This window comes from Medicago sativa, chromosome 3 (assembly GCF_051527215.1).
Source record: "Medicago sativa cultivar Bolivia chromosome 3, Bolivia_mono, whole genome shotgun sequence".
Taxonomy (NCBI): domain Eukaryota; kingdom Viridiplantae; phylum Streptophyta; class Magnoliopsida; order Fabales; family Fabaceae; genus Medicago; species Medicago sativa.
Window position 1 is genome coordinate 17662565 of NC_140751.1, and position 10572 is coordinate 17673136.

General features: G+C 34.1%; 1 long non-coding RNA gene across 1 annotated transcript; it reads right to left on the minus strand.

Moving 5' to 3' along the window:
- Positions 1-6216: 6216 nt before the first annotated feature.
- LOC146936176 (uncharacterized) lies at positions 6217-10207 on the minus strand. The gene is made up of 6 exons (XR_015030498.1): positions 9932-10207; positions 9613-9744; positions 9166-9225; positions 7157-7224; positions 6962-7051; positions 6217-6858 (listed from the first exon to the last, which is right to left on the minus strand). It is a non-coding gene; the product is annotated as an uncharacterized LOC146936176 (long non-coding RNA).
- Between the last annotated feature and the right edge of the window lie 365 nt (positions 10208-10572).

Sequence of the window (10572 nt, forward strand, 5' to 3'; positions counted from 1 at the left end):
TAACCCCCATTTTGGCCATTTTTAAAAATTCTAAAATCAACTGTGGATGTCGTAGATATGCTCGTTAGAATTCCTAGGAACTATTACACGCTTCGATTCGATAAGGTTAGGCCATGTTATGCCCTTTTTAGTGAAAGAAAAAGGATCAAAAACGAGTAAAATCCGTAAATTAACAAGGAATATCACTTTACCACCATTTTGGCCGTTTTTGAAATTTCTAAAATCAACCCTGAAAGTCGTAGATATGCTCGTTAGATTACCTAGGAACTATTATATGCTTCAATTCGATAAGGCTAGGCCACTTTATGCACTTTTTAGTGAAAGAAAAAGGGTCAAAAACGAGTAAAATTCGTAAATTTACAAGGAAATTCACCTAACCCCCATTTTGGCCGTTTTTGAAAATTCTAAAATCAACCATGGAAGTCATAGATAAGCTCGTTAGAATTCCTAGGAACTATTACATGCTTCGATTCGATAAGGCTAGGCCACGTTATGCCCTTTTTAGTGAAAGAAAAAGGATCAAAAACGAGTAAAATCCGTAAATTAACAAGGAATATCACTTTACCACCATTTTGGCCGTTTTTGAAATTTCTAAAATCAACCCTGAAAGTCGTAGATATGCTCGTTAGATTACGTATGAACTATTACATGCTTCAATTCGATAAGGCTAGGCCACTTTATGACTTTTTAGTGAAAGAAAAATGGTCAAAAACGAGTAAAATTCGTAAATTTACAAGGAAATTAACTTAACCCCCATTTTGGCCATTTTTAAAAATTCTAAAATCAACCGTGGATGTCGCAGATATACTCGTTAGAATTCCTAGGAACTATTACATGCTTCGATTCGATAAGTCTAGGCCACTTCATGCCCTTTTTATTAAAAGAAAAAGGATCAAAAACGAGTAAAATCCTTAAATTAACAAGGAAATTCACTTTACCACCATTTTGGCCGTTTTTGAAATTTCTAAAATCAACCATGGAAGTCGTAGATATGCTCGTTAGATTTACTAGGAACTATTACATGATTTGATTCGATAAGGCTAGGCCACTTTATGACCTTTTTAGTGAAAGAAAAATGGTCAAAAACGAGTAAAATTCGTAAATTTACAAGGAAATTAACTTAACCCCCATTTTGGCCATTTTTGAATATTCTAAAATCAGCCGTGGATGTCGTAGATATGCTTGTTATATTTCCTAGGAACTATTAGATGGCTCAATTCAATAAGGCTAGGCCACTTTATGCCCTTTTTAGTGAAAGAAAAAGGGTCAAAAACGAGTAAAATCCGTAAATTAACAAGGAAATTCACCTAACCCCCATTTTGGCCGTTTTTCAAAATTCTAAAATCAACCATGGATGTCATAGATATGCTCGTTAGATTTCCTAGGAACTATTACATGCTTCGATTTGATAAGGCTAGGCCACGTTATGCCCTTTTTACTGAAAGAAAAAGGATGAAAATCGAGTAAAATCCGTAAATTAACAAGGAAATTAAATTAACCCCCATTTTGGCCGTTTTTGAAAATTCTAAAATCAACCATGGAAGTTGCAGATATGCTCGTTAGATTTCCTAGGAAATATTACATGCTTCAATTCGATAAGGCTAGGCCACTTTATGCCCTTTTTAGTGAAAGAAAAAGGGTCAAAAACGAGTAAAATCCGTAAATTAACAAGGAAATTCACCTAACCCCCATTTTGGCCGTTTTTGAAAATTCTAAAATCAACCATGGAAGTCATAGATAAGCTCGTTAGAATTCCTAGGAACTATTACACGCTTCGATTCGATAAGGCTAGGCAACGTTATGCCCTTTTTAGTGAAAGAAAAAGGATCAAAAACGAATAAAATCCGTAAATTAACAAGGAATATCAATTTACCACCATTTTGGCCGTTTTTGAAATTTCTAAAATCAACCCTGAAAGTCGTAGATATGCTCGTTAGATTACCTAGGAACTATTACATGGTTCAATTCGATAAGGCTAGGCCAAGTTATGCCCTCTTTAGTGAAAGAAAAATGGTCAAAAACGAGTAAAATTCGTAAATTTACAAGGAAATTAACTTAACCCCCATTTTGGCCATTTATAAAAATTCTAAAATCAACCGTGGATGTCGTAGATATGCTCGTTAGAATTCCTAGGAACTATTACACGCTTCGATTCGATAAGGCTAGGCCACGTTATGCCCTTTTTAGTGAAAGAAAAAGGATCAAAAACGAGTAAAATCCGTAAATTAACAAGGAATATCACTTTACCACCATTTTGGCAGTTTTTGAAATTTCTAAAATCAACCCTGAAAGTCGTAGATATGCTCGTTAGATTTCCTAGGAACTATTACATGCTTCAATTCGATAAGGCTAGGCCACTTTATGCCCTTTTTAGTGAAAGAAAAAGGGTCAAAAAGGAGTAAAATCCGTAAATTAACAAGGAAATTCACCTAACCCCCATTTTGGCCGTTTTTGAAAATTCTAAAATCAACCATGGAAGTCATAGATAATCTCGTTAGAATTCCTAGGAACTATTACACGCTTCGATTCGATAAGGCTAGGCCACGTTATGCTCTTTTTAGTGAAAGAAAAAGGATCAAAAACGAGTAAAATCCGTAAATTAACAAGGAAATTCACTTTACCACCATTTTGGCCGTTTTTGAAATTTCTAAAATCAACCATGGAAGTCGTATATATGCTCGTTAGATTTCCTAGGAACTATTACATGATTTGACTCGATAAGGCTAGGCCACTTTTGTTATACCCTAATTTTGGACCTAAAAATACTTGTTCAACTCTTCTTTTCTTGCATTTCAAGTCATTTGATTTGTCTTTGATCAATTACATCTTTCTCTGCATTTTATTTCAATATTACTTGCAAAATTCACATAAAAGGGCATTTTAGTCATTTCCTATGTTAAAATTTCTTTCAGTCTTTTAAAAATTGTTTGAGTCCTTTCAAATAGTTTGAGTAAGTCTTTGTTTCAATTCTGTGTCAAAATCCATTTCAAAAATTGCATTTGAAGTCATTTTGAGTCAGTTTAGCCCTTAGGGGCATTTTAGTCTTTTCATGTGTTAAAACTATGTTTAAATTCTAAGAATTGTCTCTAAGTCTGTTCATTTGGTTTAAATAAACTCTTGCTTCAATTCTCTGTTAAAAATCATTTTAAAAATTGCATCTGAGTCATTTTTAGTCGTTTTAGTCCCTAGGGGCATTTTGGTCATTTCACACAAAATTTTGGCAGAGAGAGGTTACTTTAAAGTACCTCATTTAGGAAATTGGTTCATTTTAGTCCGTTTTGTCATTTTTAATTGTTTCACTTTTCGTTATTGTCAAAATTACATTTTTTTTAAGTACTTTTTGGTCCTTTTTGTCATTTTTGTATTTTAGTCCATTTGTTAGTCCAACTAACTTTTCAGGTGCCACATGTCTCTATCCTATTGGTCCAAGGCCAATGAGCTAGCCTATAAATGGGTCAAAGAGTCAACAAAAATTGTCATTCAATGATTTTTCCACAAAAATTCATAAAAAAGTCACAAAATCATTTTTTCTCTTTTTCCCTCTTTCTCCTCCACGTAACTAACTTTCTCCACCACTTCCACCACCCTAACAAACTTTCCTCCACCACCTTCTTCCTCCCTAACAACCTTCAATCACTCTAACAACCACCCACAACCACCACAAACCTCCATCAATTCACCAAAACCACCACAAAACCACCACAAAATCACCATAACAATCATCATCATCATTGGCATTCCATCACCAATCTTCAATCGACACAAACCTTCAATTCGATACAAAATTCGCCCAACAGTGATCCATTCCAAGCCGTAAACTGAAATGCAGCAATCGCAACAACACCAGAACAGGTTCGAATCAAAATCGCGAAGGCTCGACGGTGAAAAGTAACATCAATTATGAGACGAATCTGAAGCAAGAAAGAAGGAAGGGAACAAATCCAGAATCGAGTACAAGAAAGGAGAAAAGCGAACGGAAACGCGAAGAAGGAAGAGGAGTGGAAGCAAAACGTCATCGTTCCAGGTTAGATCGAGTTTCATTTTGAAGTTTTTCGTCTTCGTATTTCCTCCGATTCATTCTCAAGGCATCATCATGTTCCCTTTCTGGTTCGATTTGCACTTGCATCCTCCCTTGACTTGTGGTTTGCGTTCTATGTTAAGCTTTTCGTTTGAAATCCAGCTTTTAAATCCAGATCGATACTGTCTTCGTATCTGAGTTCATTTTCATATTTTTGCGTTGAAATCACGATGCTGAATGAAACTTTGTACCGTTATTTTGATGAATTTGTCCGTGATCCGTTTATCTTGTGTTTAGCATGCTAAAATCCTTTCCACCGTTGCTGTTTGTATGAATCTAAGCGGCTATGTGTGTGTTTGTTTGAGTCTGACCGTGTTTGTGTAAGCATGTGTGTAAAACGATTTTGAAAATAGTCTTGAAGGGGGAAGTAATGAAGATATGTCGTCCTGTGTATGTCTGTGTGATTGAATATTCAAAGGGAAAGGTTAAGGAAGCCATTAGAGAGAGGAAGAGAGTTGTTGCGAGATCTGTGTGAAGAAATGAGGGTTTGAACCAACACAATTCCTTTTTAGACTTCACCCAACTGACCTGGGTTCTCCCTGACCCATAACCCACGTGAAGCCCGATCCATAACCCTACCCGTTTTTCATTCTGGGTTGGGTTTGGGCCTTGAGTGTTTGCATTTTTTTGCTTTAACTGAATTGTCTTGCTATTTCAACACTTTGTTTTAGTTTTTACACCCCTGTTTCGTTAAAAATCCTACAAAAAATTTCCTAATTTTTTTTCGATATTTTCTTGTTATTTTCATTAAATTTTGATGTGTTTTGCATATTAATCTTGATGAAAATACATGAAAATAATTTATTTTTTGTTAATTCAATTCTTTTTTCATTCTTTTTGTTAAAACTTTGTTAAAAAAATTTGTAAAAACCTTGTGATTTCTTTTACATTTGTTTTGAATGATCAAGACTTGTTTCTTGTGACCTTTTGCATGTTGAAAATTGATGGAAAAATACATGTGAAATTGTGTGTGATTTGTGTTGTTTTTTTGTCATATTTTGTGAAGCTTTTTTGCACATTTTAGCTCCAATATTTTGGCTCATGATAATTGGTACTTGATGAGTGATCTTGGGGTATTGTTTGTTGCATAATATGTAGTGTTTGGTGCTGTTTTGAATGTGTGATAATTGGTTGCTTAGTTAGCAAGTTACTTGTTATTTTAATGTGTAATTAGTGCAAAAATAGGCTTAATTTCATACCATGATTTCTTGGCTTATAATTCTCTTGTGACTTTCACATTGGGGCTGAACCTAAAACCCCTTTGAAAATGCCAAAATGTGGGAGTTATGGATCTCTTGCTTGCTTAGGAATTTTGGTATTTTATTAAGTGCATTTTTGCCATTTTTTTGTTGTTTTTTTTACCATGTTGATATGCTTTATTTTCTTGCCACTTTTTTCTACTATTCAATGCCTATTATTACTAACCCTTTGTTCATTGTTTCATAAGCATCTCACATCATATTTTCATCTTTTATTTCTTGCACTTCAATTTCTTGCATATTAATTTTTACCAAGGCTTAGAATGTAATACTTAGGAATTTTTTTTGTAATTTTCTTTATGCTTTTTAATTTTTTGCAAGACCATAGAATGTATCTAGGCCAATGATGTAAAGGACAATGGACTCTAATAATGTACACCGACACAAGCACCGACACATGCACACACCTCACTTTAGATGTATGGCTAGGATATGCATGTTTAGATGTATGTTTAGGCACTACTACAGAAATGACATTTAACATCAGTGGAAATCGACTTTTCACATCGGGTCCCACCCGATGTAACTAAAGGTGAGGTTGTATGTCTATATCATTTCACATCTGATACGGAACCGTTGTGATAAGTAGTTTTCCACATCGGGCAGATAACCACAGATTTGATATGTGATAATTTAATACTATACAAAAGGTTTTCACATCGGTTTGACCATTGAAACTGATGTCAAATGCGTATATTTCACATCGGCTTAAAAGCCCACCGATGTGAAAAATACTGATAGGATTTTTGAATCACCACAAATCCTTACTGCAGTGCCAGATCTGTTTCATATATTCATTTCATTTATAATTTAAATAGTTATATTAGTCAATCTAATTTGAGCATAATATTTTAACATGAATAATCTTATAACCTGATGTTCAAACAATAAAAGAGATCCTGATTATAGAAAAAGCTTAATTCGTACACAAAAGCTTCATACAAAAATACCTATAGATCCATACCTACTAAAGTTTTAGTTCACAGGATCACTAAATCTTCATACATACTAAATTTACCAGACTATTGTATTATCACTAAAGCCACAGATGATTGATAACCTTTCTGCCAAACTCCTCAATCTGAAGAGAATATCTAAGAGCACTTAAATTGACTCGGCAACGCAGCTTCTGAATCTCTAAATATTGCCCATTATTGGCTAACCGAGCATAAGTTCAATTCAAATGGACACTTTATCTAAAACACCATTTACTTTTGAATTTGGCAAACCAAGAAAACATAATTGAGGGTATTGTATGAGAGAAAACCACAGGAAAGTTCAGGGTATTGTACGATAAAGCATTTTAAATTCATGAAATTAATATGCCCAAAGATTAAAAAAAAAAAAAAACTGATCTGGTTCTTATAGTAAGACATATCAGACCAACTAATCGGTGGCATGCTGTAAAGAAACCCATTTTCCACTTTCTGCTTCAGTCTAGGAGGTAACTCTTTCAATATCCGCACCTCGTCTCTCAAGGATGTAATAAAATGATCCAAATCAAATAAATCTTGAAACTCACTGATACAAGAGCAATAAACAATCATTTACAAACCTTCACACCATCCCCACCTCATGGTAGTTAGCTCAGACCAAATATACCCACATGGAATGAAAAACTAACCTGGCATCAACCCAAAAGGAAAGCTTTATCCAATTCAGGGACTATAAGCGTGACATTTAAATATCTTGCAATTGCCACCATATCACATATCTGTCCAATTAAATCAGATAATAATCAGCAAATCAAACTAAAATCCCCCAACACAACTAAACTTTAAAAAAAGTAAAACACCAAACACATGTTCCAAACACTTACTGCCGCTCTCATTTGATTCAATCCTCCATCGCACGACACCATCAAGTAACCATTGTTTTTATAAACCCCTGCAAACAATCACACAAAGAAGATCATTCATTAGAACAATTGTTAGAACATGAGTGCAGCCCAATATATTATCTATCTCTGTCTCATGGTATATTTCACATTTGACAAACCATTTCCTCCAAAGGTTCAAAGTATGAATTTTACTATCTCTAGGCACAAGCAAAGAAGACAAAACTGAGATACAAACACTAACTATAAATCCTTCATGAATTGAATCAAAGAAGATAGAACAATACCAAAATTAATCCTTGATGCAGTTTTTGCTAAATTTTGAAATAAGGTTAGTAGTGATAAAGAGAAAGTTCAATGCATATTGACGTGAACAAATCAATGCATAGTTGGAGTGTCATGGTGTGATTGACATGCCCCCATATATTTGGAAAAACTATAGGTGATACCAATAAACTCAATTTGGGATTATATAGTACACACATATACAAAATGACTGCTAATGTTGTAGGTTTAAATATCATGAACTAAATTTCTTATTTCTAATTATGTCTAACCCAATATTGCAAGTGTGATTTCGCTACTCTAAAGTCTAAATGGTAAAAATGACATGTAACATAGTGACTGAGCTGAAATGAAATACTAATATTTAAACCATAGATCCACTCATTTAAATTCAACAACTCAATCCCATTTAACCCTTCTCACATATTATACCTTCCTATTAGATGGTAAATAACAGAAGCAACATACACAGAGTTAATAATCCTATTAGATGGTAATACCTTCCAATTGGTCCTACTTAATATGAAAATTTATATTAGTATGTTTCAAATCCCTCATATCACTTCAATTTTTGAAGCATTGTTCTCTCTCTATCTGTGTGATACACATTATTAAATAATAAAATATGGAGCTGAAGTGTAGGAAGGGGTCAGGGATGATGTAAGGGCTAATCTACAAAGTTTTGCGCATCCAGAAACTGAGTCTAGCCTAACAGATAATATCTATCGTACATAAAAATCATCCTCTTCCTGTCAAAATATCCAAAAGAAAAATCATAAACTAAGAAACTTTATGAATTATACGCACGAGCCTAAAAGTACAAGTCAACCCATGAAACCAACCTTGATTACTAGGAGTAATCCTTTGGTTCACAACATTAATCAAATTGACAAAAACACTACTTAAGAAGTAACAAAGAGACATTCATATCCATGTGAAAGAAGTTGACACCTATATTTGTGCATGAGTATTCAATTTGTCAAACACATGCATGACTCTTCTTTAAGGAGCAGCGGAGTTAGCGTGTGCATCTGAAGAGGGAGGATTGTTCCGAAGAAGAGAACCAGACATCTGTTACGTGTCTGAGTTAGCGTCCTTCTTCTTCAAGAAAGATGACACCGGACATCTGAGAAGAGAAGTAGCTTTTTCGATGGCGAGATATGTGCGGTGGCATTAACTCACCAAATCTCCGGTATCCCTCATTTGGCGTTAAATTATTACCGGCGACGACGTATGAACATTAAACTTACCTTTCCTTTCAACACGACTGAGCAAGCTAACACGACTAATTAGTCACCAAAACCCATTTTACAACACCTGAGAGCATGATTTTAGGACAAAGTACACTTTAGAGCTTAAAAAATCACTTAATTTCTTCAAACTCACCCCAATTCAAACATTCAATCAAATACAATCGAATAACATGTCACAAATCCCAAATTACTAATAATTTTATATTAAACTAAGGCTTCCTGGAAGCTAGTTATATATTGATCTAGTAAGCATATGAACAATAGGCTTCCTTGAAGCTAGTTATAAAATCTTATGAACAATAGGCTTCATGGAAGCTAGTTATAGACTTAACTAATAAGCATGTACACTGAATTATATGCCAACAACTTAAAGCAAAAAATCTATAAATATGTGGATATTTTTAATGTGAACATTTATTGTGAAAATAAGATCATATGGTAACTTCCACGTACCTCTTCTTTGTTGACCCTCCCTCTTGTTAAAAAGCTATCACCCATAAAAAAAGTAGTCCCCTGCAATTATAGAGACAATCACAAATTGCATAAAAAATAAGCTATAACTTAATCACAAAAAGAAAGTAAGAAAATTTAATAGTTGTCCATGCAACATATATCTACAAAATTTCCTTAAAAAAAATATATATCTGCAAAAGTCAGCTTAAACAAAGACCCATGTACATTAAATCCTATTTTTTCTTCCTTTTAAAAAATACATCTATATCCTCAAAGCATATTTCAACTACAAAACTAAACATACACATCTCACATATTTACATTTAAATAAAATTACCCATCATTATTCAAACAATAAATCACAAAAATATTATTATTTTTTCTTCCTATCCAAAAACACAAAAAAAATATAAAAAAAATAGAGAGAAAAAAATACCATGTCTTTACCTTCTTTCTTTTGTTCCAATTCAGCAATATCATTCTACGACCTTCAAGTAATTTAACCTTAAAAGGTCAATCATTAGGAATACCAGGATCTTTCTCAACCTGCTTTTTACCACTTAATTTTGAAAGGGTGCCCTACATCATGATAAAAACAAACGCAGATCTTGTCAATGACGAGCCAATATTTCTTCTAGAAATTTAAAGCATTATGTGGAATTTATTTATGCAATGACTCATAATCAAAAAACCCCCAAATTCAAAAATCCCCAAATCAATAAACCCTAAATTTTTTTTTCTAAAAATGGAAAATAGACATACATACATCGTTGTTCATGCTCTGTTGGAGGCCTAACTAAAGGCTGGAGTGGTTCGATTCACTTGGATTGTGCGATGGTAGATGGAGGAGGATGATAGTCCGACGAGAGATGGAGAAGAGGTGAAGATGGTCGCGTGAGAGACTTAGAAGAGGTGAAGATGGTTGCGGCTGTGAGAACGAAGAGGTGCCGTGAAGAAACGACGACGAGAAACGATTGAGGTGGAGAAGATTTGGGTGAAGTGATTTGGGTTTACGTGAGAGTGAAAATGAACGTTTGTGTTTGAGAAAAGGGAAAAGGAAAATTATTGTAGTGAAAGGTTATTTCCCTTCAGGTAACACGTGGCCGAGGTGAAATATAATTCATGATAATAACAAAATTGCCACCGCGTTTCTTTTTCCCTTCAGCTATTATATCCACTGATGGGAAAAGCCTCCATCGTATATTTATCCCTTCAGGTATTTTTTCCACTGATGTCAAGACCAGTTGTAAAATTCTATATAATTACGAAATTGCCACCGGGTTATATTTCACCTCAAGTATATGTTGACTGAAGTTAAAACCCTGATGTTAAATGTCTTTTTTCTAGTAGTGAGGATTGTATGTTTAGATGAATGCTTAGGCTTTACACTTAGAAAAATCAATTTTC